Below are 27,380 nucleotides of genomic sequence, written 5' to 3'. Positions count from 1 at the left end.
AACTATGTTGTAAAAAAGTTGAAAATGCCAGGGAGAGAGGGAGGTTACAGAGTTACTGACTGTGTCTCTGCCTTGGTGTTGATAGTACTCTCACTCGTCAGAAGCAGCTGCTATGTAAGCAGCTGCCTCTGAAAAGAGAGTGCGATCACTCAAACATGTCAGATATAAGCTAACAAAAAAAAAAGAGATTTTTTCCTTGCTCACAGTTTGAAAAATAGAAAACATTTTTCAAGGCAGCAGAACACAACCACATTTCTATTCACATAGTGAAGAAATTAGTATAGAGTAGGGACCTTAAAATCTGACCCCTTTATACCAGGCATTTACTTTTATTTGCAGGTTGATGGATTATGGCATAATACTAAGGAAACAATATATAGAACTCATAGGTACTGGAACTAGGGGTACTGAGGGTGCTGGTGCACCCACTGGCTTGAAGTGGTTTCTGTCCTATACATGGTTTACAGTTTGGTTCAATGACTCTCTGCACCCCTACTATAAAAATTGTCCCAGCACCACTGACAGAACTATGTTTCTATTTATTGTTTGTGGTGCTGCATTCAGTTTCAGATTATACTTGGTAAAAGAGATCCTATAACAATAGAGCTTAGTTAAGTGCATTAGTTTCCTTCTAAATTGTATTCTTCTCAATTGTGTTTCTGCTTGATGAGATTTTTCCCAATTAATGTTGTTCAATTAAAAAAAACCCACAAGTTAATGAAGGTTTCGGTTGAGAATTTTAACACCCAGTTCAAGTATTTATAGAGTTAAATTCCCACAGCAGCATTGTTGGTTTCTTTGTGCTTAGATGATGCTTTGTATTACTGAATAATCTGATAGAGGTATGCCTTTATGTGTATGGTGATTACATTAATTTTTATTTTCCCTCATTTTTACGCATTTAAAGTTTCAACTTTAACGTTCAATTAATATAATACCTTCCTTGGAATTATCCCATTTTTTTTAAAGGAAAATAAAAGGGAAAGAAATAAAAGAGGAAAACTACGGATTACGCATTGGAATATGGGTATCCCAGGGCCAAGTTCTACTCCCACTGACTTCAGTGGAAGCAGGATTGGAGCCAAAAGACTTAAATAACAAACAAAGACTTAGTTATATTGGTGGTTTTTCCATCCCAGCAAGAAACTGAACCAGAGGTCTCTGCATCCCAAAGCAATAAGGTTACATATTGAGCTAAAGGAAAATCAAATTTGTGTTAAACATAAGTTCTTTTAGAGGCCTTTAAGCAATAGGGCAGTACACAGAAGACATTCATGATCTACGTATTCATTTTTTAAAATGTCATCTTGTTGAAATTCAGAGCAAGCCCAGTTTTCTGTAGCTTTCACAACCAGGTGAGAGCAAACTTGTTCAGACCAGCTCAACCATAAATTATTTCCTCTCTCTCTATAAAACTTCTTCTGACCCCGATAGTCTTTCCATCTCATTATGTGCTTCTATATTTGCAATATGATTTTTTTCAATTTGTCGTAACATGGACTTTAGAATTCTATAAGCCTCATGGTGGAGGGTTATATTGGCAGGATAAGGGCACTGCACTGTGCTCCCCCTTAGTAATAGGTCCAAGATCTTTAAAGAATATAGATACCGTTTACTGGACTGCTATTGTCTAATGGACTAAATACAAGCCTTAAAAATCTGGAGACCTGGGTTTTCTGGCAGAACTCATGGAATAACCTTGAACAAGTTACTTAATGTTTCTATGCCTTGTTTTCACCATATCCAGAAACATATGCAGGTCTTAAAACTGCTGGATACCCTCACTCATATCTGTCTGTCTCCTTCATGTGAAGTCCTCTAGAATCCCTTCAAGCTCTGAAACAGATCAGATATCAGGAAGTTTGAACACACTTGCAGGCATATTCAGATTAGTAAGGAAACCAATGTATAGTGGATCCTTATGTAAAACAACACTCAGAAAACTTTTTGATGCAGACGAGTGTTCTTTTCATACTTGCCTAACTCAAAAACAGCTGGAGGATTTTCTTCACAATTAAAAAAACAATTTCAGGTTTGATCTAAGGCCAAACATGAGAAATTTCAGACTGAAACAGAAATGTCTGAGAACATTTTGAACATCTAAAACAGTCGTTTACATGGAATGGTCACCTCGCTAGTAATTGTGGTGTTTTGATTATATCGATGAGATAATTTGTCACATTCCCTTTTACAAGAGGCTGTGAAGAAAAATGAAGGTCAGAACATTTAGCTGATTGTATTCAATTCTGCCATAAATTAAAAAGTAGGTTTCTTGATGCATAATGGGTAGATTTAGGCCTCAGTCTAGTAATCTGATCCAGTCGAATAGACGCTTGTGTACCTGGACTGCCACTTTAACTTTGTTGGCCTCTGTGCAGGTTCAAGATTCTGGTCTGCCTGTACAGATCTAATTGAAGAATGGGGACATTATTTTGACTGCAGTGAGAGACACATAAACTGGAATGGGGGAAAGAGGCAGGAAACAGAAGTGCCATAAATTAGTGATCATTCACAACATTTTGTAAAAGTCTGGTGTGCAAGACAGACTGTTCCCAGGATCAGACAAATTAAAAGGTTAAACGGGTCACCCAGGTAATTATAGCCCTGTCAGTCTGACATCGATCCTGGGCAAGATAATGGAGAGGCTGGTATGGGACTTAATTAATAAAGAATTCAAGAAGGTTAATATAATTAATGCCAATCAGCATGGGTTTATGGAAAAATAGATCCTGTCAGACTAGCTAGATGTCTTTTTTGATAAGATTACAAGTTTGGTTGATAAAGGTAATAGTGTTGATGTAATAGTTTAATTAAAATTATAAAGTATAAAATTAACATGGCACACATTAAATGCATTAAAAGCTGACTAACTTATAGGTCACAAAATTAGAGAGACCAGGTGAGCGAGGTAATATCTTTTAGTGGCCCAACTTCTGTTGGTGAGAGAAACAAGCTTTCGAGCTACACAGAACTCTTCCTGAGGTCTGGGAAAGGTACTCATAGTGTCACAGCTAAATACAAGGTCAAACAATCTTGTCTCTCTAATATCCTGGGACTGACACAGCCACAACAACACTGCATAGGTCACCAATGTAATTTCCCATTTACAATTACATTTTAATGGGTGCGTTTCCAACAGGGTCCTGCAATGATTGCTTCTTGGTCCTCCACTGTGCAACGTTTTTATTAATGACCTGGAAAAAAACATAAAATTATCACTGATACAGTTTGCAGATTAGACAAATATTGAGGGTGGTGGTAAATAATGAAGAGAACAAGTCACTGATTCAGAGTTATCTGGATCACTTGGTCAGCTGGATGCAAGCAAACATTATGTCCATTAATGTGGCTAAATGTCAATATATACATCTAGGAATGAAGAATGTAGGCCATGTTTACAGGATTGGAAACTCTATTCTGTGAAGCAGTGACTCTGAAAAGATTAGGGAGGATGGGGTGGATAAGCAGCTGAATGTGAGCTCCTAGTGTGACACTGTCGCCAAAAGAACTAATATGATCCTGGGATGCTTAAACTGGAATTTTGAGTAAGAGTAGAGAGTTTATTTTACCTATGTATTTGGCACTGCTGCAACCACTGCTTGAACACTATGGCCAGTTATGGTGTCCACAATTCAAGAAGGATATTGATAAATTGGAGAGAATTCAGAGAAGAGCCACAAGAATGATTAAAGGATTAGGAAACATGCCTTATAGTGATAGAATGAAAGAGCTGAATCTATTTAGTTTAACAAAGAGAAGGTTAAGGGATGATTTGATTACAGTCTATAAATATCTACATAGTAAACAAATATTAATTGGCTCTTCAGTGAAGTAGATAAAGGTGTAATATGATCCAGTGGCTGGAAGTTGAAGCTAGACAAATTCAGACTGGAAAGTAGGCATAAATTATTAACAGTGAGAGTAATTAACTGTTGAACAATTTACCCAGGATTGTGGTGGATCTTCCATCACTGAAAATTTTTAAATCAAGATTTGAAATTTTTCTAAAAGTTCTGCTTTAGGAATTATTTTGGGCACATTCTCTGGCCTGTGTTAGAGAGAAGGTCAAACTAGATGATCACAATGGTCCCTTCTGGCCTTGGAAGTTATTAATATGAATCTATGAACCTGGCCAAAACTTATACTACCAGTAACCCATGCTTGCATTACAGGGGAAGGAGAAGTATTAACTTTTGCAAGCAGTAGTAGTTTTTGAACAATTTCTCCAGTATATTAGACCTCTTTCTTTTATCAGCGGACAAGTAAAAAATAACTGCATAACTGCATAGATAGTAGAAAGTAAAAGCCATTCACCACTGAGATTTCTTGTGTATATAATATTCAATTATGCCAGCCAGAATATCAGCAGAGTAGTGGATCTTGTTTCACAACAATACAACAACAAATGCAATTGGTTAGAACTCTAATACATTTCATTAAATGTGTTAAATATATTAAACCTTCCCCTGCCAATATGCATTATTTTTACAAGAAAATGATCTGTTTTAAAAAATGCTTTTCTTTTCTCTTCCTCTGTGAAAGATGCATATCAATAACATGCTGAACTGACTATACATAAAGTGCTGTCATATGCACAAAGTAAACATACATGTAACTTGTAACAATTAAACCTTTTCAGATATTTTTAAAGTTGTGTGATTTTAAAAAATGTCAATGGTGTCTCCTTAAGACTCTAGTGACAAAGTATCCATAAAAAGAGTTTCCTTTTCTCATGAGGTTTGTTGAAATGGAGCTTTTTCTTACTGAATTGTGCAGTTATGAAATACATTCCTTGAGTTACTGCTCAGAGAGGTGCAGAAGTATCAATCGCAGCGTGTCTCAAGCAGCAGAAGTGGCATTATTAGGAGGAGCTGTTCGTTTGTAAATCAGCTGTTTCTGTCCGTACACAGGGATACTTTTATTATTTGATTAAGACAGGGCACAAATCAGCATGAAGTGATACCTAAGATTTTTTATAGTCTAAAAGCTATATCAATACATCTCTACCTCGATATAATGCGACCCGATATAATACAAATTTGGATATAATGTGGTAAAGCAGTGCTCCGGGGGGAGGCGGAGCTGCGCACTCCAGTGGATTAAAGCAAGTTTGATATAGCAAGGTAACACGGTTTCACCTATAACACGGTAAGATTTTTTGGCTCCTGAGAACAGAATTTATTTACCAGTTTGAAACAATCCTAATCTGATGCAGTCCTAAAATTGTATCTAATATAGTCCTGAAATCACATCACAGGGCAGACTAGAGGTGAACAAATCTACATTGAAGAATACATGATACTGACTGGAGACAGAGCACAGTAGAAACTACATGATCAAAATAGAATTTCAAGTCATAACTTTAAGAGAAATTCAGTTTCTCTGTCTCCCCCATCCACCCCGCCCACTATAGTTAAATATTTCACCTAAAGCAGGACTGTTCATAAAAACTGAAGTTGTGACATTATCAAGTGACCTTCTTCCTATGTGTTATGTTCACAGTATATATTTAGTCTAAAGTTTTCTCAGTTTACTGCTTACAGCAGTTATCTTCAGTTGTGATGTCACTCTTGTCTTTACCACAGATTTGGCTATGCAGCATGCTTCTCAGCGCATCTGGGCTGAGCCTTTAATGCTGACTTGCAGATGCTAAACCTAATGTGGTTGTCATTCAGGCATTCTGCTGAAGAATACCATTTTACATTCTCCTTTATGGAGTCTATTGTTTCTTTTGTATTCGAACTCTGCATTGTAAATGTTACGGCAATACTATTTGCTCATTCTTTGTTTTGTGTTTAGATACTGAGATGCTCTGTTTGTCCCAAGATATATCTGCGGTAGCTATGACCAGCACAGTTAATAAATGAGTTAATTTCATTAATCCTTGGACCACCATTTGTATGCTAAAGATGGTGAGCATTTATTTTGTACTCGTATCAATCCTGGAGACAAAGGAGTTTAACTGCCAGTCTCCAGGTAAAGAGTATGAAATGGCTGCAGGGCCGCCCAGAGGGGGGGGCAAAAGGGGCAATTTGCCCTGGGCCCCGGGCTCCGCAGGGGCCCCAAGAGAAGAGCGGAGGCTCCGCCTCCGCCCTCTCCTGGAGCCTCGGCGCATCAAGCGCCGAACCTCCGGCCGAGCCCCTGAGCCCCGCCCCGATCCGCGTGGTGAGGGGGCGGGGCTGGGAGCTCCAACGGGGCCTGAGCCCCGCCCCGCTCAGAGCGGCGTGGGGAGGGGGCGGGGCAGCTGCCTCCGCTCGGCGTGGGGTTCACAGCCCCGCCCCTCACCACACGGCTCTGAGCGGGATGGAGCTCAGGCCCCGCCGGTGACGTGCTCGGTAAGGGGCAGGGAGGGAGGGCGAGCGGGCGAAGCCGGGGCCGCGGCCGGGAGGGCGGGCGAAGCCGGGGCCGCGGCCGGGAGGGCGGGAGAAGCCGGGGCCGGGGACGGGAGGGCGGGCGGGAGAAGCTGGGGCCGCGGCCGGGAGGGCGGGCGAGCGGGCGAAGCCGGGCCGGGAGGGCGGCCGGGAGGGCGGGCGAAGCCGGGGCCGGGAGGGCGGGCGAAGCCGGGGCTGGGGCCGCGGGCGGGAGAAGAAGCGGGACCCGCTGCCGCCGCCGAAGCACAGCCCAGTCTTCGGCGGCGGGGGGCCCCTTCCGTTCCGGAACCCGCCGCCGAAGTGCCCCGAAGACCCGCGGCGGGGGGCTCCCGCCGCGGGTCTTCGGGGCACTTTGGCGGCGGTCCCGGAACGGAAGGGCCCCCCGCCGCCGAAGACCCCGGAATCCTCTGGGCGGCCCTGAATGGCTGTTGTACATTTTCATGACTGCTGTCCTTACCAAGTTGCCATGAAAATGAGGGTTTTTTGGAGTAAAATTTGAAGTGTGCTACATCCTATGACAGTGTTCACTATTAGCGCCCACTCTTATTCCTGTAGATGGTGTAAATGGAAAGTGCCAAGTTGCTTATATATTCAGTGGTGGGAATCCCGATAGCTTCAGCTCCTTCTCTAGGCTTTCTGCTGCAGGTGTTGATCTAATTCAGGGGTTCTCAAACTTCATTGCACCGTGACCCTCTTCTGACAACAAAAATCACAAGACCCCAGGAAGGGGGGGACCGAAGCTTGAGCCCGCCCGAGCCCTGGTGCCCCAGGTGGAATGGCCAAAGCCCAAGCCCCAGGGCTTCAGCCCCAGGCAAAGGGCCTGTAGCCTAAGCCCCACCACCCAGAGCTGAAGCCAAAGCCTGAACCCTGCCTCGGGCTTCGGCTTCGGCCCTGGGTGGTGAGGCTCGGGCTTCGTTTGGCCCCGGACCCCAGCAAGTCTCATGCCAGCCCTGGTGACCCTATTAAAACAGGGTCGTGGTCCGCTTTGGGGTCCCAACCCACAGTTGAATTGGTACTTCTTGAATTCTTTTTACATACAGTTCTTTGAAACCTAAATATTTGCATTAACTTTGACTAACCAAAGGTTAATATAACCTCTCTAGTCTGAATTTCTTAATATTTTTCAGTGTAATAAATTATGGCTCCGGGGAAAACATGCTATTTTTCTGAATTTGTTTTACCTTCCTGCATAAGTGTGAGAATGAAAACTTTTTGATAGATGAGAATATATTCCTATTTCATTTATATTTATATTAAGGCTAATTTATATTTGTTTTTAGAGATCCATGTAACTTTATGGAGCAGTCCAGGGAGTTCAAGTTTGGTCCATTTTAACAAATGGCCAGCAGTACTTTTTATTTATTTGTAGCATGATACAGTGTGAGCTTACTTTATATGAAACTAAATTCTTTTTCACTTTTTCTGAATTTTACAGTGGGCAGAAATTTATATTCTTTTATCCCTTAAAAGTTTTCCGCAATCTACATTAAAATAATGTTGATAGCAGGATTGTGTTGTTTGGAGGAAGGGGCAATATTTACACATTATTTCCCTACCTCCCACCCCAATTTGAAGGATGAATTACAGCTGAGAAAGAAAGGATGATCTTATGCTTAATTTAGTGGACTGGGAGCCATGGGATCTGGATTCCATGTGTGTATTTGGGGAAGTCACTTTATCTCTCTGCCTCAGTTCCTCATCTGTAAAATGGAGATTATCATATGTTCTTTTTGTGTTATCTTTTTTAGATTGCAAACTCTCCAGGACAGGGAGAGTTACTAAGCATTACGTACACCAGCTACTACAATGAGATTCTGACCTTGGTTGGGGCCTCTAGGTGCTACTGGTATATAAATAATAAAACTTTCTATAGAAACTTTGTAATTTTGTGAAACAACTATTTTGATGACTTTACCTTTCCCCTCTCATCACCAATGACTCTTTTTTGCAGAGTACAAAATTATTGAAACAAGCATGAACTGGATAAAGGGGTGTGGGTGTGTATCTGATAGCTAATGAGTGCAAATCAGACGATCTTTGCTGTCATTCTTCAGTTGTTGATACCCACCTCATCAGTAGTGCCCTACCAACTTCACAGTCGGTTTTGGTCAATTTCAAGGTCATAGGATTTTAAAAATAATAAATGTAATAATTTCAGCTATTTAAATCTGAAATTTCACAGTGTTGTAATTGTAGGGGTCCTGACCGAAAAAGGAGTTTTGAGGGAGTTCAAAGGTTATTGTGTGTGTGGGGGAGGTTGCAGTACTGCTACCCTTACTTGTGCATTGCTGCTAGTGGCAGCACTGCCTTCAGAGCTGAGCAGCTGGAGAGCAGTGGCTGCTGGCCGGGAGCCCAGCTCTGAAGGCAGAGTCGCCACCAGCAGCAGCACAGAAGTAAGGATGGCATGATATGGTATTGCCATCCTTACTTTTGTGCTGCAACCTTTAGAGCTCGGCCTTCAGTCAGCAGCCGCCTCTGTTTGGCCACCCAACTCTGAAGGCATCAGTACAGAAATAAGAGCTGGGTGCCTGGCCAACAGCTGCCGCTCTCTGGTTGCCAAGATCTGAAGTCAGAGCAGAAGTAAGGGTGGAAATACCATGACCTACCTAAAATAACCTTGTGACCCCCCTGCAACTCCCTTTTGGGTCAGGACACCCAATATGAGAAACGCTGGTCTCCCCTGTGAAATCTGTATAGTACAAGGTAAAAGTACACAAAAGACTAGATTTCACCGCGGAGTGGGGGAGTAACATGGGTCCAAAACAGCTGAGTAGGATAGACAACAGGCAAGACACCACCCGCAGGGGGCGCTCCAGAGCAACCAGCAGGAGGCACCAGCAGTGGTGAGTCTGCGCCATTATGCCTGTATAAGCTTTATACAGAGAAAAATGGATTTATTTGGGGTTTGGACCCCATTGGGAACTGGGTATCTGGGTGCTGGAGACAGGAGTACTTCTTAAGCTGTTTTCAGTTAAGTCTGCAGCTTTTGGGGGACATGGTTCAGACCTGGGTCTGTGTTTGCAACAGGCTAGCGTGTCTGGCTCAACAAGACAGGGTACTGAAGTCCCAAGCTGCCAGGGAAAACCGGTTTAGAGTTAATCTCAGCACATCAGGTGGCAGTTCCCAAGGGGGTCTCTGTGACCCAATCTGTCACAGTCTTTTTAATATTTCCTCATGTGATGAAAGCTGTTCCATACCCTTAATCTTTTTGTTTGCCCTTCTCTGTGCCTATTCCAATTCTAATATCACTTTTGAGACGGGGCACCAGAAATGTGCACATTATTCAATAGCAGATCTTAAGGTGGCCATCCTCCAGCAAAAAAACTTTAGGACCAGACTTCTAAGAGAAACTGCTGAGCTTCAGTTCATTTGCAAATTTGACACCATCAGTTTAGGATTAAACAAAGACTGTGAATGGCTTGCCAACTACAGAACCAGTTTCTCCTTCCTTGGTTTTCACACCTCAGCTGCTGGAACAGGGCCTCATCCTCCCTGATTGATCTAACCTCGTTATCTCTAGCTTGCTTCTTGCTTGCTTATATTTACCTGCCCCTGGAAATTTCCACTCTTGCATCCGACGAAGTGGGTATTCACCCACGAAAGCTCATGCTGCAAAACGTCTGTTAGTCTATCAAGGTGCCACAGGATTCTTTGCTGATTATTCAAGATGTCAGCGTACCTTGATAGAGTGGCATGATATTTTCTATCTTACCTGTCCCTTTCCTAATGGTTCCTAACATTGTTAGCTTTTTCGATTGCTGCTGTACATTGAGCAGATGTTTTCAGACAACTATCCACAATGAGCGACATAAGTTACACCGACATAAGCGCTCATTTGGGACAGCATCTGCTGCTCACAGAGGCTGGAGTAGTTAAGCCAATGGGACAGCTCTCTCCTGTCAACTTACAGTGGCTACATTAGAGAGCATACAGTGGTGCCACTGCTTCTTTCACATATAGTGCCATTCCTCCACCAGCACTACCTACTCTGTCATGCCTATATATTTTATACTCTGTTTTACTGTGTCCCATTAATTATAATTGTTCCATCAAATTTCTGTGATGTCTAGTTTATCAACATCCTCATTTAATACCAGACCCTTAAGTTCACTCATCTTAGTATTTATAATTCCAGCATTTGTATACAAGCTCTTAAAAATTTGTCAATATCTGTCTTCCTTCATACAATGTAATTGAATGGGAGTCTTTTGTTCAACGGTTCCTCTTCAGTTCCTACCTGTACTTCTATCCTGTCCCCTTTATTAGGTTATAGAGTATCCCCTTTAATAAATCCTCCCCTGAGGGATGTCTCCATCTGAATCATGTGCTCCTCCACACCTGTTGGCTTTCCCCAGCAATTAGTATAAAACTCCCTATAATCTTTTTAATTTTACATGCCAGCAGTCTGGTTCTGTTTTGGTTTAAGTGGAGCCCATCCTTCTGGTATAGGCTCTTCCTTTCCCAAAAAGTTTCTCGGTTCCTGATAAACCTAAATCATTCCACCCAACACCACTGTCTCATCCACACATTGATACCCTGCAGTTCTGGCTGTCTAACTGCTTCTGCCTATGAAACTGGAAGCATTTCACAGAATGCTGCCATGGAGGTCTTGCACTTTAGTCTCTTACCTCGCAGCCTAAATTTGTCCTCCAGGACCTCTCTCCTATCCTTCCCTATGTCATTGGTACCTACATGTACCACAACCACCAGCTCCTTCCCAGTACTGCAGATACGTCTGTCTAGGTATCTTGCGAGATCCCCAACCTTGGCACCCGACAGGGAATTCACAATCAGTTCTCCCATTTATCACAAACCCAACTATCTATATTTCTAATAATTGAATCACACATTGGTATTACCTGTCTCTTCCTAATAACTGGGGTCTCCTCTCCCAGAGGAGTATCCTCAGTGTGAGAGGATACCATGACATCATCAGGAAGGAGTGTCACTCTGCTTCAGCTTGATGTTCTCCTTTCGTAAGACTTTCATCCTCCTCAACAGCACATAGGTTGTCAAACTGGAACAGGGACCACTGTACTGGGTCCCAGAAAGTCTCATCTGTGTACCTCTCTGTCTCTCTTGCTTCTTCCAGTTCAGGCACTTTGGTTTTAAAAGCCTGTACTTGGTCTCTGAGGGCAATAACTGCTTGCACTGGATGCACACACATGCCACTTGTCCACAAGGCAGGTAATTGTAAATGCAGCATTCAGTGTGATAAAGTGGATAAGCCCCACTCTGCTGCCTGACTTCTACCTGCATTCTACTCTTGGAGGGTTTTTTGTTTGGTTGTTTGTTTGTTTTTAAAGGGTGGTTTATTGGCCTAAGTTTAGCGTGTTAGGTGTATCTACTTTTCGCACTCCCTCTCTAAGGGTACATCTACCGGCAGGTAGCAATCGACCTATCAGGGATCGATTGATTACATGTAGTGTAGATGCAATAAATGGATCCCCAATTGCGCTCCCGTCGACTGCTGAACTCCAGCTCGGCGAGAGGTGGAAGCAAAGTCGACGAGGGAGCAGCGGCTGTCGATCCCGCATCGCGAGGACGCGAAGTAAGTGATTCTAAGTTGATTTAAGATACGTCAACTTCAGCTACGCTATTCTCGTAGCTGAAATTGCGTATCTTAGATCGATCCCCTCCCCCACCACCAGTGTAGACCAGGCCTAAACTGCCTTGCACAACCCTGTTTGCTGCTCCTAGTCACTAACTCTTCTGGTGGTTTAGGAGCTGGTTTTTTAAACCCCTGTTCTCCATGAATTAGCCCTGCCCCCTTGCCAAGGGATCCTAACGAGATTAAGGTTTATTATTTTTCATCAAGATTTTCCTGTTTGGAGTATGCATTATCAGGTTCAGAGCCAAATCTTTAGAGTGAAGAACACCTGCTTTTATTGGACATTCAAGCTATAGAAAACAATAAAATATCAAAAGAAATATTAAAACTATGACCCCATAAACAAGTCACATTTTAAGTGTGATAGTTGATAGAGTTTGAATTTTGACGTGCAAGAGACTGTTAAAAAGAATTGTAGGAGCTGGCATTTCTCCATGCAGATCACATGGTGAAAATCTTCTGATATTGAGAACAGCAATACACTTGTGGTGCTAATGGTGAGAATACCTCAGTAGTACCATTACAATACCAGTGGTCTCTAACTTGTAAATTCTTCTTTTAATTTTTCTCCTTAAGGTTTTTGAACTGTAGCTGTTAACCTGGGAAATGTATAGGGTACAGCCTGCATCAACAGAGCTGTGGCAAAGTAAATTTGAGGAATCTGACCTGTGATGCATTGAAACAATCAGTGTCAAGGTGGTTATTGTCGTACAGGGCACAGGTTCAAAAGATCAGATTTGGCCATTTATTATAGACACTTAACCTTTTAAAAAATAAAGTCTATAGGACTATAGCTCCTATGTCCAATTATGAGGGGTATAAATCCATTCTAATGAAGTAAATGGAAAAATAATGCAGAAAAGTTTTGTAGTCTAGTGTCATAGTGAACATTACTAAGGATGCAAAATAATAACCTGGGTGATACTTGCATACTTCCCTTTCTTGAGTGGGCACTGTTTTTACTCAATGATATGAAAAGGGATGTTCATTAGTGTCAGGCATTGGACATTTTGCATCAGTTTCTTCTGTCATTTACATCCATGCAACTCCACTGATTTTAGATGGGGTTGTAGTAGTGAGGACATAATTTACCACTTAGACACATCATTTATCCCAGTTGGACCTGCTCCCCTCTCTATGCCATTTCCCTGGAGCTGTCTGTAATAGCTGTCTGTTGTAACCCTTTAAAATACTTAATCCTCCCCTGCATTCTCAATTTTTATGTTTTGGTTTTATTAAGTGAAAGTAGCTTTGCTTTGTGGCATCTGGTCTCCCAAGATCTGCTCCTTCTCCAAATTTTTCTTTTGATTCTTTTAACCCTTCAACCCTATACTACTTTCCATTTTTTGGGTCTCTTGTGATGGGCATTTGTATTTTCATAGACATACTACATTCTATGCATGCATCATAAAATATCCACCAGGAAAAGTGAGTTGATTTTTTTACATGGCATAAGAACCACTCTGCTCTCCTGGGATTGAATCACCCTGGGACACAGCACCTCCTGTGGGTTGTGGGAGAGCAGTGTACATACTCTTACACTGGAAGGGATGAATCAAGCCCATAATTGTATCTTACCAAACATACTTTCAAACATGTGTTATGGATTTGGAACAGTAGACTTGTAAAAGATATTTATGCTCCCAAACCCCTCCCCATTTCCTCAGTTTTTCTTTGCATTCTCCAGTCTAGCAGTTAGTGCCACCTGAACCATGTGGGGTATGAAGTATTGGAATGATGCACTAATATCAAAGCCAAGTTTCGTTATTCCTTTATCTCCTACACTGTATTTGTTTGTGGAAAGTAAGTTGTTTTACAGTGTGGGTGATGTGGTGGTGGTAGATATTTCTGTCTTAGTTTCTGTGTGGGTTGAACATAGACGCCTGTTTCATGCACTGTCCCTTACTGCTACATGTATTGTATAGGCACATTGGGCATTGAGTTTTTTTCACGGCATAAGAAACTCTGAACACAATCTCATCATCTAATTTTTTTCACACATTTTCTTTTTCTTTCTTGTGTTCTGTATCTCTGTGAAGCCTCCTCTCCCAGCCCACTGCCATATGCTGCTAATGTGGAATGAAGTTTGGTCTCAAAAAGAATGAAAAAGATGAGAAAATTACAAGTAAGAAAGGAAATGTCCCAGTCACTGCTATGTGGATCAATCCTCATCATCCAAATCCAGGCTAGACATGAGATTCTGCTGTTGTGTTTAGTGTATCTGTGGTACTGTCCCACTTTCTGGAAAATATTACTACTACTTTTGGTTAGTATTTATTTCTGACAATGCTAGGTGCTTTATGTATTTGTAAGAAGGCTGTGCTCTTTCTCTCACTCTCTCTGTCCTTGTGTTAGGTGCAGAGAATAAGGAGTGAGGATTGGTGTGCAACTCTGGAATTTTTCCCTAGTGTATTTCTCTTGCCTATTTTACCTATTTGCCTCTTTAGCTTAATTCATACTCATGTGACTTTTTAATAACACTGTGCTTCAAACCTTTGCTTGGTTTCATTTAATCCTTGTCCTGTTTATTATGAGACAGATCCTCCACTCATATAAATTTGTGTAACTCATTTGGCCTCAGTGGTTGATTTATACCGGAGGATGATCTGGTCCAATATTTTGTTTTATTTTTTATACTTTCCTTTCTCTATTTTGTACGTAACAATAGTAATGTTGGTGTGGACTTCCTGGAAAACATGTGATACTGTCAAAATAAGTGCTTTCTACCATTTCTTCCTGCTTTGCATTCTGAATGAATGCTTAATAGTAAAAGAAAATGAGAACTAGTAAAATTAGTGACTCATGAGGGGAATTGAGCATTTTAGTCTCAGTCTGGTCTAACTTCCAGCTTAGTAAAGAATAAGCCAAAAAAAAAGTGGGGTTGGGGGGAGGTGCCTGGGAAGTGTGACCACTGACTAGATGTACCAGTGACTTTATTTAGAGGTGCACAACAGGCTTTTGTTGTTAACCCAAAGCTTGGGTCAAATTTGCAGAGTTTCACTAACTTTTCAGATCAGCCTGGACTGAATTTTGCAGGAGCCTTTCTTGAGCTGGGAATTATTTATGGTTTTCACCTGAAATCTTGCAAAACTGGATTTAGGTAAGCTTCTTTTGAGTTTGAAGCTTCATTCCAGCGCAAGGTGAAATTTATAGGATGCAGTCCATATGATTAAATAGTTAAATGTCAATAAGCTGAAATTGCAGGTTCCTCAGAGCTCCCTTCTTTACTTTGTTCACATAAGAACTCTCTGGTGCTCCAACACTATTGTGATGAGAACCGTATAAGTAACAAGAGAGGTAGAACTTTCCTCAACAATCATATATTCTAGTTGCCAAATTGCAGATCAGCACAAATATATGAATTCCTCTGTCAATCTGTTTGTACAACATCCCACATACCCCCTGGTTTTTATTTAGAGAGGGCTGAAAAGGTTTGAGCTCTTTCCCTCTCACCCTCCAATATTTTCTTACTGTGCTCCTTCTCCTGTTTCCATGTACTCCTTCAGGCTGTGGCGTACAGAAAGCATGCAGATAAGAGAGTACTTTAGCTAACTCTAGAATCCTTGTCAGATGCCAAATCCCACACCTAATTATGAGTACATGGGCTCTGTTTTTCTGACTGTGTTTGCAGTGAGTACTTTGTAGTTTTAGAATGAAAAAAACTATGAACTCACTAGTGATTTGGAAAAGTTGATATTTTTCACAAACATAGGCAGAGCCATAACTCTGTGGAGCGGTTTATCTTGGGTGTAGAGGCTTTTAGGAAATAATGTAAAAGCTGTAAAAAGAACGAGAAGTACTTTTGCACCTTAGAGACTAACAAATTTATTTGAGCATAAGCTTGTGTGGGCTAAAACCCACTTCATCGGATGCATGCAGCTAAGGTGCCACAAGTACTCATTCTTTTTGCTGATACAGACTAACATGGCTACCAGTCTGAAACCTGTAAAAGCTGTGTTAGGCTCTTGTCTGTTCCACTGGCCAGTGCAGGATTGTTTGCTGTAGTGTAGTCTCATTATCTTTATGCATTTTAAATAACATATGTGATGGAGGTTCCAGAGTTTAATAGCTTTCTTTTCTGTTGCTTATCCTGAATTTGCCTTCACATTATTTAATCCTATTATTTTGTTTTACCACTTGGACCACCCTAGGTAATTCTTCTCCCTTTTCAGTGTTACACTATCCAGATACTTGCAGTTATCATATCTCCCTACCCAACCTCCACTTCCTTAAAGTGATTGGTCAGGTTAGTCATAGTTATTATTTTCTAGAATCTCTCATTCGTCTATCTTTTAAAGAGTCAGTTGCTCAGAACTGTACTAGTCTGTATTGTTTCACTTCTACCATATTCTCTGGTCTCTCTATCTGCATTCTAATGCTTCTGTTATCATAGAATCTAGTGATATAATCCTTTATCCCCAGTTGCCTGATCTATTGATTATTGATTGAAATTCCCCATTAGCATTCTGTCATTTGGAAGGTTCTTGTCCCTAGTTCAGGCCCAGTATTATCAGAGTTACTGCTTTGGGAGCCAACAATGGTCATACTCAGAGAAAACCTTTTGTAACTGTAAAACTTTTATTACTACAATGATTAGTTCAATAAATAAAGAAATCCAGAAAGTAAAGAGAGAGAACTACTCAGAGAGTAGTTATTAATGGTTCCCAATCCTGCTGGAAAGGTATAACAAGTGGGGTTCCATGAGGTGTCTGTTTTGGGACTGGCTCTATTCAATATCTTCATCAACGACTTAGATATTGGCATAGAAAGTACGCTTATTAAGTTTGCAGTTGATGCCAAACTGGGAGGGATTGCAACTGCTTTGGAGGACAGGGTCATAATTCAAAATGATCTGGACAAATTGGAGAAATGGTCTGAGGTAAACAGGATGAAGTTTAATAAAGACAAATAAATGCAAAGTGCTCCACTTAGGAAGGAACAATCAGTTTCACACATACAGAATGGGAAGAGACTGTCTAGGAAGGAGTACTGCAGAAAGGGATCTAGGGGTTATAGTGGACCACAAACTAAATGTGAGTCAACAGTGTGATGCTGTTGCAAAAAAAGCAAACGTGATTCTGGGATGCATTAACAGGTGTGTTGTGAGCAAGACACGAGAAGTCATTCTTCCGCTCTACTCTGCGCTGGTTAGGCCTCAACTGGAGTATTGTGTCCAGTTCTGGGCACCGCATTTCAAGAAGGATGTGGAGAAATTGGAGAGGGTCCAGAGAAGAATAACAAGAATGATTAAAGGGCTAGAGAACATGACTATGAAGGAAGTCTGAAGGAATTGGGTTTGTTTAGTTTGCAAAAGAGAAGACTGGGGGGGGACATGATAGCAGTTTTCAAGTATTTAAAAGGGTGTCATAAGGAGGAGGGAGAAAACTTGTTCACCTTAGCCTCTAAGGATAGAACAAGAAGCAATGGGCTTAAATTGCAGCAAGGGAGGTTTAGGTTGGACATTAGGAAAAAGATCCTGTCAGGGTGGTTAAACACTGGAATAAATTGCCTAGGGAGGTTGTAGAATCCCCATCTCTGGAGATATTTAAGAGTAGGTTAGATAAATGTCTATCAGGGATGGTCTACAGTATTTGGTCCTGCCATGAGGGCAGGGGACTGGACTCGATGACCTCTCGAGGTCCCTTCCAGTCCTAGAGTCTATGAATCTATAATATAGCACTCTAGGATGACCTTCACCATTACAGGTATATACTCACTCTATCTGTGATGAGAGCTCTAAGGGTTGAGGCAAATCCTAGTCTGACTTTGGCATGCCAGTGAAGAACTTCAACAGCTGTACTTAAGACTGGATATTTTATAGGCCTTGATGTCCATCATGCATATCTACGTGTAGCTCTTTCCTCCTTCACCATACCTTAACTTCCTCGCCCTCATAATATTAGGGTGTCCTTATCCTATAGGTTAGTGTATTAATTAGGTTATGCTTATTAACATATATGTCCATTGGATTACTGTTGTGGTTAAACATCTGCTGATATTCCCCTCCAAAAATACCCCAGATTGGTACAAACTGCATTCTTGTGGCTACCTATCAACAACTTTCAACACTTGTGCTTATTGCAAAACAATAAACAAAGCCTTGTGTCATCTTGTGACTTAAGATCACTGTTATACCCTACTCCTGTTTGGGTATAAGGCTTATAAATATGCTAACTTTTTAAGCTATTCTTATAAATCTAGGCCTATATGTCTCTTGTGTTCCTGCTCTAAGTTCCTTTCTCCTTTACCTTCTATTTACCATATAACTTACATAATTACTGCATAGCTACACCCACAAATCTCATACCGAATAACTGACTCATTTGGGACACCATACATGAAAGAGAGACAGATGTATAAAATATTTTCTCATGATAACATCAATCACATTGTTATAATAGTGTCTATTTATCTATTTTGCCAGAAGCTGGTATAGGACAAACCTGATTCTTTCTATAATGCTTGGACTGATCATAAGGTTTTTTTATAACAGTACCTCATAATAGAAGGTTATTAAACCAGGGCATATTCCTTCTGCCTTGGTGGTAACACTAAGTACTCTGACTGTAATGTACTAAGCATTTGGGGGAAGGAAAATGAATACAAAAGAACAAATAAAAAAAACCCTATAAAATGATAATGAGGAGCATGCAGTCCCTCTCAGCAAGCAGCTTACCAGAGCAGAAGTGTGGCCTCAGTCACGGCACTGTGACTCATTATTAGAATCCTTTGCCTAAAGGCTTGGAGCAGTGATGCAGTAGAACTTCATGCTGGGAAGCTGATAGCTCGTTGGAGTGACTGTGAGACTAATCAGGCAGCCGCGGTTGCTGAAGGCTTGCACTTGTTTCATGACAGTCATATTCAGAATCAAACATTAGGACTATCAGGTTTGGCGCATTTTCTGTAATGGTACAAAACATCTCTGCTTTATTTGGTAAGAAGGGTTTTTTATTGCTCTTCTCAGTTCTCTGGGGAATAAAAAAAAGACTTGCTAGAGCTACAGTGGCCCTTTCATTAGGTTGGGTGTGAGATGCTTTGAAATAGATAGTACAGAAGGATTGTTCTCCAATATTAGAGGGGTACTTACCTATTAGCCTGGGAAAAGCAATAGTCTGATAAATGATATTTACCACTACTGCTGTCCATCATGTTAATGACCACATAGAAATTATAATACTATATATAAGTAGCCTATTAAAACCTTTGCACTGAACATAATGCTGGATGTTTGCATGTAAAATACTCTCCCAAGACATGGCCTTGAAACTGAATAGGATCTGTTTGGCTCCGATTCTGTACCTGTTTGGTAGGGGAGCTTCTGTTTTGTGCAACTGCCACACTATTTCATTTTTAACAATGATAGTTTTAAGATGTTCTTAATTGTATTGTTCTTCCTCTGTCTTTCCTAAAGTAGGAATTCAAATATCATCATGAGGAATACAATATCAAAATCTGGATTGGTGTTCAAAGGTTCTCATGTCTTTTACCCTATCAGAGGGTCATTTGCTATATACTGTGCAGATGTTTGCAGGTTAGAGGGAAGAATCAGAAGGCTTACAAAGGGAGGGGGAGGTGGAACTAAGGCACAGAGAGGCCAAGTGAATTGCCCAAGTTTTTATAGATCATCATTATAAGATCCAACAATAGAACCCAGGACTCCTAATTGCTAGTTTTTAGATTTTTCTACTGAAACAGCTTTCCACTCACAATGGCATAAGAAGCATCAAGTATGTATGCTTGAAATTTTGTGGTAAAGGAGATGCAGAAGCTGTGTTGCCAAGAAATAGTGATGGATCACCAGATGATTGCTTGGTTTAGGAGAAAAGCAGACAAATTCTTAGTCTATGAGGAGAAGTTAGTGACGGTATTGCCAACCCCAATCACTAAAAAAATCATGAGTCAGGTCCCCTAAAATTTTGGAATATTAAGCAATACCAAATTCTGTGTCCCTTTCCACCTTCTGTTTTTGAGCCTTTAGGGTTCATGTTTTCCAGCCTTTTTCCTCAACTGTATCTGTGTGTGTGTGTGTGTGTGTGTGTGTACACACATAGATATCTATAAAAATATTTGAGATTTGCATGTAAATTTCATGACTCTAGAAGCCTTGACTGTGAAATTGACCAAAATGGACCATGAATTTGGTAGTGCCCTATTCATAATTGTCCAGTGAACATTGTGCAAAGAAACTTGAGCCCAAAAATTGCTTACAAAGGAGTTGTGAGTATTAAGCAGTATTCACTATCTGATCTGTGCGGTTGGTCACTGAAATAGAACGGTATTTTCTGTTCCTTGGTTTGAAGACTGTCATTTTTATCATTTCTGGCACAAATAGGTGTTGCTTTTTGTGCCAGCCTCTGTATTTACATGTGACCATGTTTACTCAGTTGCACTCAAACAAGTATATTTATTTGAGGATGAAATTTCGCCCAGATATTAGTTGTAAATACTAAAGCATCAAAATCATTGGTTTTATTTGCATTAATAGTCATGGAAACATGTTTTAGTGTTTGCTCAACTTCATTGTTTACTCTGGCCTCCCAACTCTCTCTCCCCCTCAGCTCATTTCTTGAGTGAGTGTAGGGCAGTGGTTTTTCTTTTTCTTCCGTTCTTTCTGTTAGCAATAAGTGAGGTAATTGGGCTTTTCTCTGCTTCTCTCCCGTCGGCTCTACCCTCCACTGATTTCCCACTCAGCAAAATCTCTCCACAAAGGCTTCCTTTTCACAATCCTTAAATGTGTGCCTTCAGAAAAAATGTTTTTAAAAGTCTTTAAAAATGTATCTCCTAAGGCACTAAAAGATTGAAGTGTTAGGTAGAGCTTTGCCTCTCGTTCCTCTATTCTGGTTATTTGGAGGGTAAATGGTTCCAATAAAAAGATAAACAATTTAGCGAAGTGCAATATGCTGAAGGACAATTCCCTCCTAATTTTAAATGTGTTCTGAATATAGGAAGAATGGCAGAACTCCTTAACATAATACTACAGTTTAGTTGTGGTATAACAGCATAAGAAATCCCAGAGGAATTCTTCAAGCAAGGTAAAATAGTATCATATACATTCCTTAATATTGCAAAAGTTTCCTTAATCTCATTGTTTAAATTTTTCAATAAACCATAATGCTTATTAGTAGTTTTTCATTTTCAGCTGTCAGATAATTCCTTTTGCAAACTCTAGATAAAGAGGACTCACCATACTTCTGATTTTAGTTATAGATGATATATATGTGACCAGACAGCTGATGTAATAAAATAGTATTGTGTTTTCCACTGTGTTGAACTTAGAGGTTCAAATGTGTTAATGCAATTGAATTGATTGTAATATTTTATAAAAGTTTCTTCAACAAAAATATTGTTAGTGATTCTAGTTGTCAAAGGTTATGAAAGCAAATAAAATGTGCTTCTAGTTGTAATGACAGCAGATTGTCAGGAGCTGAAATAGAGAAGTATTCTGTAGAGATGGTCTCTATTTGTCACTTGGTTTCTTTTTCCAGTAAGAGCTGAAGCAAAAAGTCCTTATAATAGAAGACATTGACATTTTTTCTTTAAATGGTGCACAAGAGCATGAACTGAAAGAGTAAAAATGTTAATTGAGAGACTGCAATGAAATTTTCACCAGAAGTTTTCCCTTTAGTCTTCCTATCATTTATCCTGTTCTTGTCACTCTGATGTCTGAGTGTAGTGAATTCAGAAGGATTGGAAGATGATGGAAATGTGATTGAGGATTTTGAATAGAGATGAGCAAAACTAGTATAGTTATGTGTTTGCAGAACCTCATTGGTCAGGTTAACAAAAGTAAAACTAAAACAATAGGTAGTTTGGATCTGGATCGAACAGTATCAGAACCCTACAGTGTTTCTTGGGGAGAATGATGGATTAATGGCAGATTTCTAACCCATCTCATCCTAACTTTAAGTATGAATTCACAGGAACATATTTAATCAAGAAACTTAAATTCTAAAATGAAGCTTTGGAGACTTGATTCCAAACTGGTGCTGTGTTCTTTGGGCAAGACAGGAGAGATTGAGTAATATAATTTTGTGAATAGCCAGTCAGATGTGGTAGGTAGGTTGAATGGTATTGGGCTGAAGGATTCATAGGTTTTTGGCCTTAAAAATCTATCTAGGACAATTAAATCTTCTAGTCTGACTTCTTTTATAATGCAGGACATAAAATTTCTCCCATTGAGCCCAATAACATGTGCTTGAGTAAAGCATATCTTACAGAAAAGCATCCAGTCTTGACTTGAAGACATCAAGAGGTGGAGAATCCCTCACTTCCCTTGGTAGTTTGTTCCAGTGGTTAATCATCCTCACTCATATATTTTTGCCTAATTTCTAATTTGAATTTTGTCTGACTTCAGTTTTTAGCCATTGATTCATGTTATGCCATTCTCCATCAGATTGAAGAAACCTTTAGTGGCTGGAATATTCTGCCCATAAAGGTATTTATATACTGTAATCAAATCACCTCTCAATCTTCTTTTTGATAAGCTAAATAGATTGAGCTCTTTAAGTCTCTCACTGTAAGGCATCTTCTCTAGCCTTGAAACAATTTTTGTGTCCCCCTCCCACTCCACACTCTGCAGTTTTTCAACATCTCTTTAAAAATGTGGACACCAGAAATGGGTGTAATATTTTAATAGTGACCTCACCAATGCTATATACAGAAGTTAGTCATGTCCCTATTCCTATTCCTACTCGATACGTCCCTCTTTATAGAACCAAGGATTGAATTAGCCCTTTGTGCCACAGTTTTGCATGGGGATTCCATGTTCAGGTGCTCATCCTATGACTCCTAAATCCTTTCCAGAGCCTCTACTTTCCAGTCCCTGGGGCAGGGATGGACTGTAAGTATGGTCTGCATTCCTTGTTCCTAAAGGTATAACTTTGCATTTGGCTGTATTAAAACAATTTTTTTGAATGGCCCAGGTTATCAATGGAGCCAGATTACACTGTATATGACTGTCCTGTCCTCATCCTTATTTACCAGTCCACCTATCTTTGTGTTATCTGCAAATGTTATCAGCAGTGATTTTATATTTGTTTCAGGATGAGTGATAAAAATGTTGAAAGCATTGGGCGTAGTAGCAATCACTGTGGAACCTTATTAGAAACACCTCCATTCAGTGAGGATTCCCCATTGATGACTACTCTTTGAGACCTGTCAGACAGTTCTTAATCCATTTCACATGTGCTTTACTGTTACTGTATAGTGCTAATTTTTCATCAGTGTCATGCGCCTAAATCAAAGGTCTTATAAAAGTCTAAGTACATTGCATATATACAGGTATCTTTATCAACCAAATTTATAATCTCATCAGAAACTAAACCAGTTGTATTTGATATCTCATGGAACTGCACAGATTAAAGAAGACTTCAGGGGTGTTGGAAGAGAACTAAAGAAAAGGAAAGTTCAAGTGATCTTCACAGAGATCCTTCCAGTCCCATGAGCAAGAAAAGGCAGAATACAGATAATACTGGAAGTGAACCATAGGCTGCATGATTGGTGTGAAGCTGAAGGTTTTGGTTTTGTGGTACGCTGGGCCACATTCCAAAGGGAAAGAGAGCTTTACAAATGGGACAGCCTGCATCTCACAAATGTGAGATGGGTTATCTTCTCAGCTGAAGACTAGCTGCAGCAGCCAGAAGGATGTCGAAAGATAACAGTAAATAGAAATATTACTCTGTATTTCATGGAATAGATTGCAACTAATATTTGTAAGTTACAAGTTTTAACTCCTTGTTTAAAAAAAAGTAACTAGATTTTGTATAAACTGTGTTGCGGTGTGACTCAGAAGTTCAGTGCTTTTGAAAATTTTACTCGAAGTCCCATTTTCAGATTTTACCTAGGTACTTTTGAACCTAAACTCACTGGAAGTCATTGGTACTTAAGTGTTTTGTGGACCAGATTTTTGAAGTATTTAGGTGCCTAAAGATACAGATATTGCCTGGTGAGATTTTTCAAAAGCACCTGGGTGTCTGAATCCTGGAAGTTAGGTACCTAGGTGCTTTTGAAAACCCTACTAGGTGTCTATCTACATATTTAAGTGCCACACACTTTTGATAATCTGGCCCTCAGTCTCCTTTGAAAATATGACTTAGGAGCCTAAGTCATTTAAGCACTTTTGAAAATTTTAGCCTTCACCTGTGAGGGTCAAAATTAATTTCAATCTGCTTAGTTATGTATTTGAGCAGTGTCACAACTTTAAGCTGTAGTGGGCAAGCATGGATAGGTTCCAGTCCAGCCTTCCTTTGTGAAGATTACGTGTAGGCCTGAAGAAGGCTTTCTCCAGCAGTGAGCTGAGAACATCTGATGTCATCATGGGGACTTTTATTAAAACAGTGAAATAAACAATAGCATCTAAAATTGCAGAGTAAGGAAAGGATTCTGACAAATGTAGGTTCAGTCAAGAAATGATTTGATTATAATGTTCAAAGTAATTTTTCTGAGCTATCTAAAGAAGGGACAATGATATCTATCTATTGTAGCTATTTATAAGGCCTCTGTCACTTTGGTATCTATATGGTATCTATACAATAAGATAATTCCATTGCCAGAATAAATTTCAGTCTGGTATACCTTTTAGCATTATTTTTGGTATTTATTTATTTGTTTGAGATAAAATAATTAATGTTTTAATAATTAATAAATAGCAGACACATCATATGAAAATGAGTTAATTGGCATATTCGTTTAGCTTGTTCATTTGAATCCTAATAGAGGCTGGCACCTCTCCATTTATCTCACTTCAAAATGTTTACTGAAAATGAGTGACCGTTGTATTTGAACACAGAGGAGCATTCTTCATGTAAGTTTCTCCCTGTAATGTTATGTGGCTAAAATAGAATTCTGCTGGAACACTGAGTCACGGGGACTGACCCAGCAAAGCGCTGTGTGTGTGACACATAATGAAAGGTTGAACTGTCTGTCTCCGAGGTGGCGTAGCAGATCAAATCACAGAGGATCAGGCAGAGATATGTTGCCTTTCTCTGAGTGACAGAAGTTAATAATTAGTGACAATGATTGACAGATACACTCCATCTGCCGCTCTGACGCCCAGGAGCAGTTATTCCACAACTGTCTGCGGGCACAATGAACTCCTGTGGGAGAGAAAGATGGCCTGTGATTGACAGCTGCCTTCAAGAGAGACAGGCCACTGACAGTAAAGTCACTGTCAGCAAAAGTGCGAAGTCTCCCCCTGTTCCCTGGAAGTCTCACTTGCTGTATACATTTATTCTGTTTCATTTATTATGTCAGGTATGGTTTTAAATACATTACTAGCAAGCCTGTTTGTTAACTGTAGGCTTTTTCAAATGGTAAATTAGAGATATCCACATACTGTGACACTTCATCATCCTACTACCTATTCTCTATAGTACATTGGACATAGACTGATTAAATACAGATATCTGAGTATGTTTATCTTTCTATCTGTACTGGAAGAGGAGAAATCTTGCACTATTGCCCCTGTAAATTGGGATTCTAAAGGTTCACAAAATATGATGTTTGTACCTCATCCATCCTGTTTTTAAAACTTTTTCAAAAGGTAGAATAAATATTTGAAAATATTTTTTCTTTAAACAGATTCATTCTATATGGGTTTTTTTTGTGTGCAATATTTATGCCTTACCTTATTCTTGACTTTAAGTTACAGGAAAATAACAAGTGATTTTTGACAAAGACCCTAAATCTTATTTGCTAGATTTTAATAAGCATTCATTTCACTGTAGCATATATAATGATATATTTGCAATAAACTGCAAATAACTAAGATGTATATCAAACATCAAATGATGCATGAGTAATAAAATCATTCTGAGTGTATCCTGGATTCTATAAGATACTGGTAAGTTAGATACTTGTTAGGCCAGTTTTGTATAACTAATATGTGTATCTCATCACTGTACATAGTAGATTATTCATTTCAGAGTTGAGTGCAAGTGGCATCAACCTTGTATAATTCTCTCTTTCTCAGCACATCCTCAGGAGTCTAATAGATTTGGGTGGCTCTAAAGGGGTAATTTTTTCATATCAGTGAATTAGCCAATTGCCAAAGTGTCTAGACTCCAAACAGCCTTGCTTTTAATAGGCAAGTAGCTCTTCTGTGTCCATTGCTGAAAGAAAGTCCCATGATTCATTAATGTTTTGCCTTTTCTTCTTTCCTTCCTGCATCAGCTCTGTGCAGGGATGCAGGATTAAAACTTTTTTTTTCCATTTCCAGTTTCCTCACAGGCACTTCAGTGCTGTGATGTTGCCAACAATGTATGAGTTTTGTACCTTGCTACTACTTGTTCTTTTATGGGAGGAGGTCTATGAGATTTAAAATCAATTATTTTTATTTTTGTGTGATGGAGTATATAAGCCCCATGCTGAGCACACAGGATTAATAAACTGTTGTGGGCTCAGTCAGCCCCACCTCGTCACACCTGCAAGAGATCTAAGATTTGGAAGGAGGAGCTTAAAAGGAGAGAACACAGCACAGTTGAGGGCATACCAGAGAGGAGAGCAGGCCCTAGTCCTCAGCTTCTGATAACGGGCTGGCAGAGGGCAAGAACTTCTTAGATGACTGCTGCCTGATGGCTCTTTCCCTGAAGGAACAGAGGAAAGCCCAGTGCTGACCCACTTTTGGTGGTTGGGGCCACAACTTACCAGAAGTCCTCTGAAGAAAGAGAGCCTTACCAAGCCCACTGGACTGTTCATTAGTGTTAATTTCTTTTTTGGGTTTGTTAACAACCCGGAGGAGTGGACTCTCCAGGACTCAGCCAGAGTGCTGAACCTTTAATGACCAGATTGCCTGGACATTTCAGACCAGAGGCTGGGTGAGTGCAAAGGCTTGGCCTAACCCCTAGGGCATGCCATCGGCAAGCAACACAGTGATACTTGATGTATGAAGATTTATGATGAACTCTTGTTTCATGAGCTAAGTGTCGTGTCAAGAAAAGGAGCTCAGGAAGCATCAAGTTTTCAGATATGAAGGGCCAGAGCCTTAGTTGGTAGAGCGACACTGATTTACACCAGCTACAGATCTGTTCTGAAAAGTGACTGTATTGAGAGCATTAGCATAGGGTGATTGTCTGCTGAAGCAGATCTGTCTGTCTGATCTGTGCAAGTACTTTATACAGTTCTCATGACAACATCATCTGAATGCCTTTCAGGAATTTTAAAAGTAGAAATAACATCAACCTCTCTCATCTTTCATAGCCTGTAGGAGAAATAGCTTGTGCATGTTTGTGCATCGCTTTGTATATGAAGACACAGATCTTGGGAGCCATTACAGAGCAGAGTACTTGGGATGAAGCATCCCACTTTCTACCCACCTATCATTCCCCCTGAGTGCAAGCACTTCCTGTTTATGCTTGCTGACTCCCACTGTAAGTGTCTGGTACATTGTGTGTGTGCGTATG

At 40.2% G+C, this 27,380-nt stretch overlaps 2 long non-coding RNA genes across 2 annotated transcripts in view; one reads left to right on the top strand and one right to left on the bottom strand.

Annotated features, from left to right (window-relative positions):
- The window catches only part of LOC120392908, a 47,456-nt gene that overhangs the window by 8,659 nt on the left and 11,417 nt on the right, over window positions 1–27,380 (bottom strand). Inside the window, exons 3-4 of the long non-coding RNA XR_005591818.1 lie at window positions 18,659–18,883; window positions 3,115–3,194 (exon numbers count right to left, since the gene is read on the bottom strand). This is a non-coding gene — a long non-coding RNA (uncharacterized LOC120392908). The remainder of the gene's footprint in view (window positions 1–3,114; window positions 3,195–18,658; window positions 18,884–27,380) is intronic.
- LOC120392909 lies at window positions 8,116–25,520 on the top strand. Its single transcript, XR_005591819.1, has 4 exons — window positions 8,116–8,217; window positions 20,928–21,014; window positions 22,376–22,417; window positions 23,339–25,520. It is a non-coding gene; the product is annotated as an uncharacterized LOC120392909 (long non-coding RNA).

Source organism: Mauremys reevesii, unplaced genomic scaffold (assembly GCF_016161935.1).
Source record: "Mauremys reevesii isolate NIE-2019 unplaced genomic scaffold, ASM1616193v1 Contig122, whole genome shotgun sequence".
Classification (NCBI taxonomy): domain Eukaryota; kingdom Metazoa; phylum Chordata; order Testudines; family Geoemydidae; genus Mauremys; species Mauremys reevesii.
This window is presented reverse-complemented; position numbering and strand designations above follow the sequence as displayed.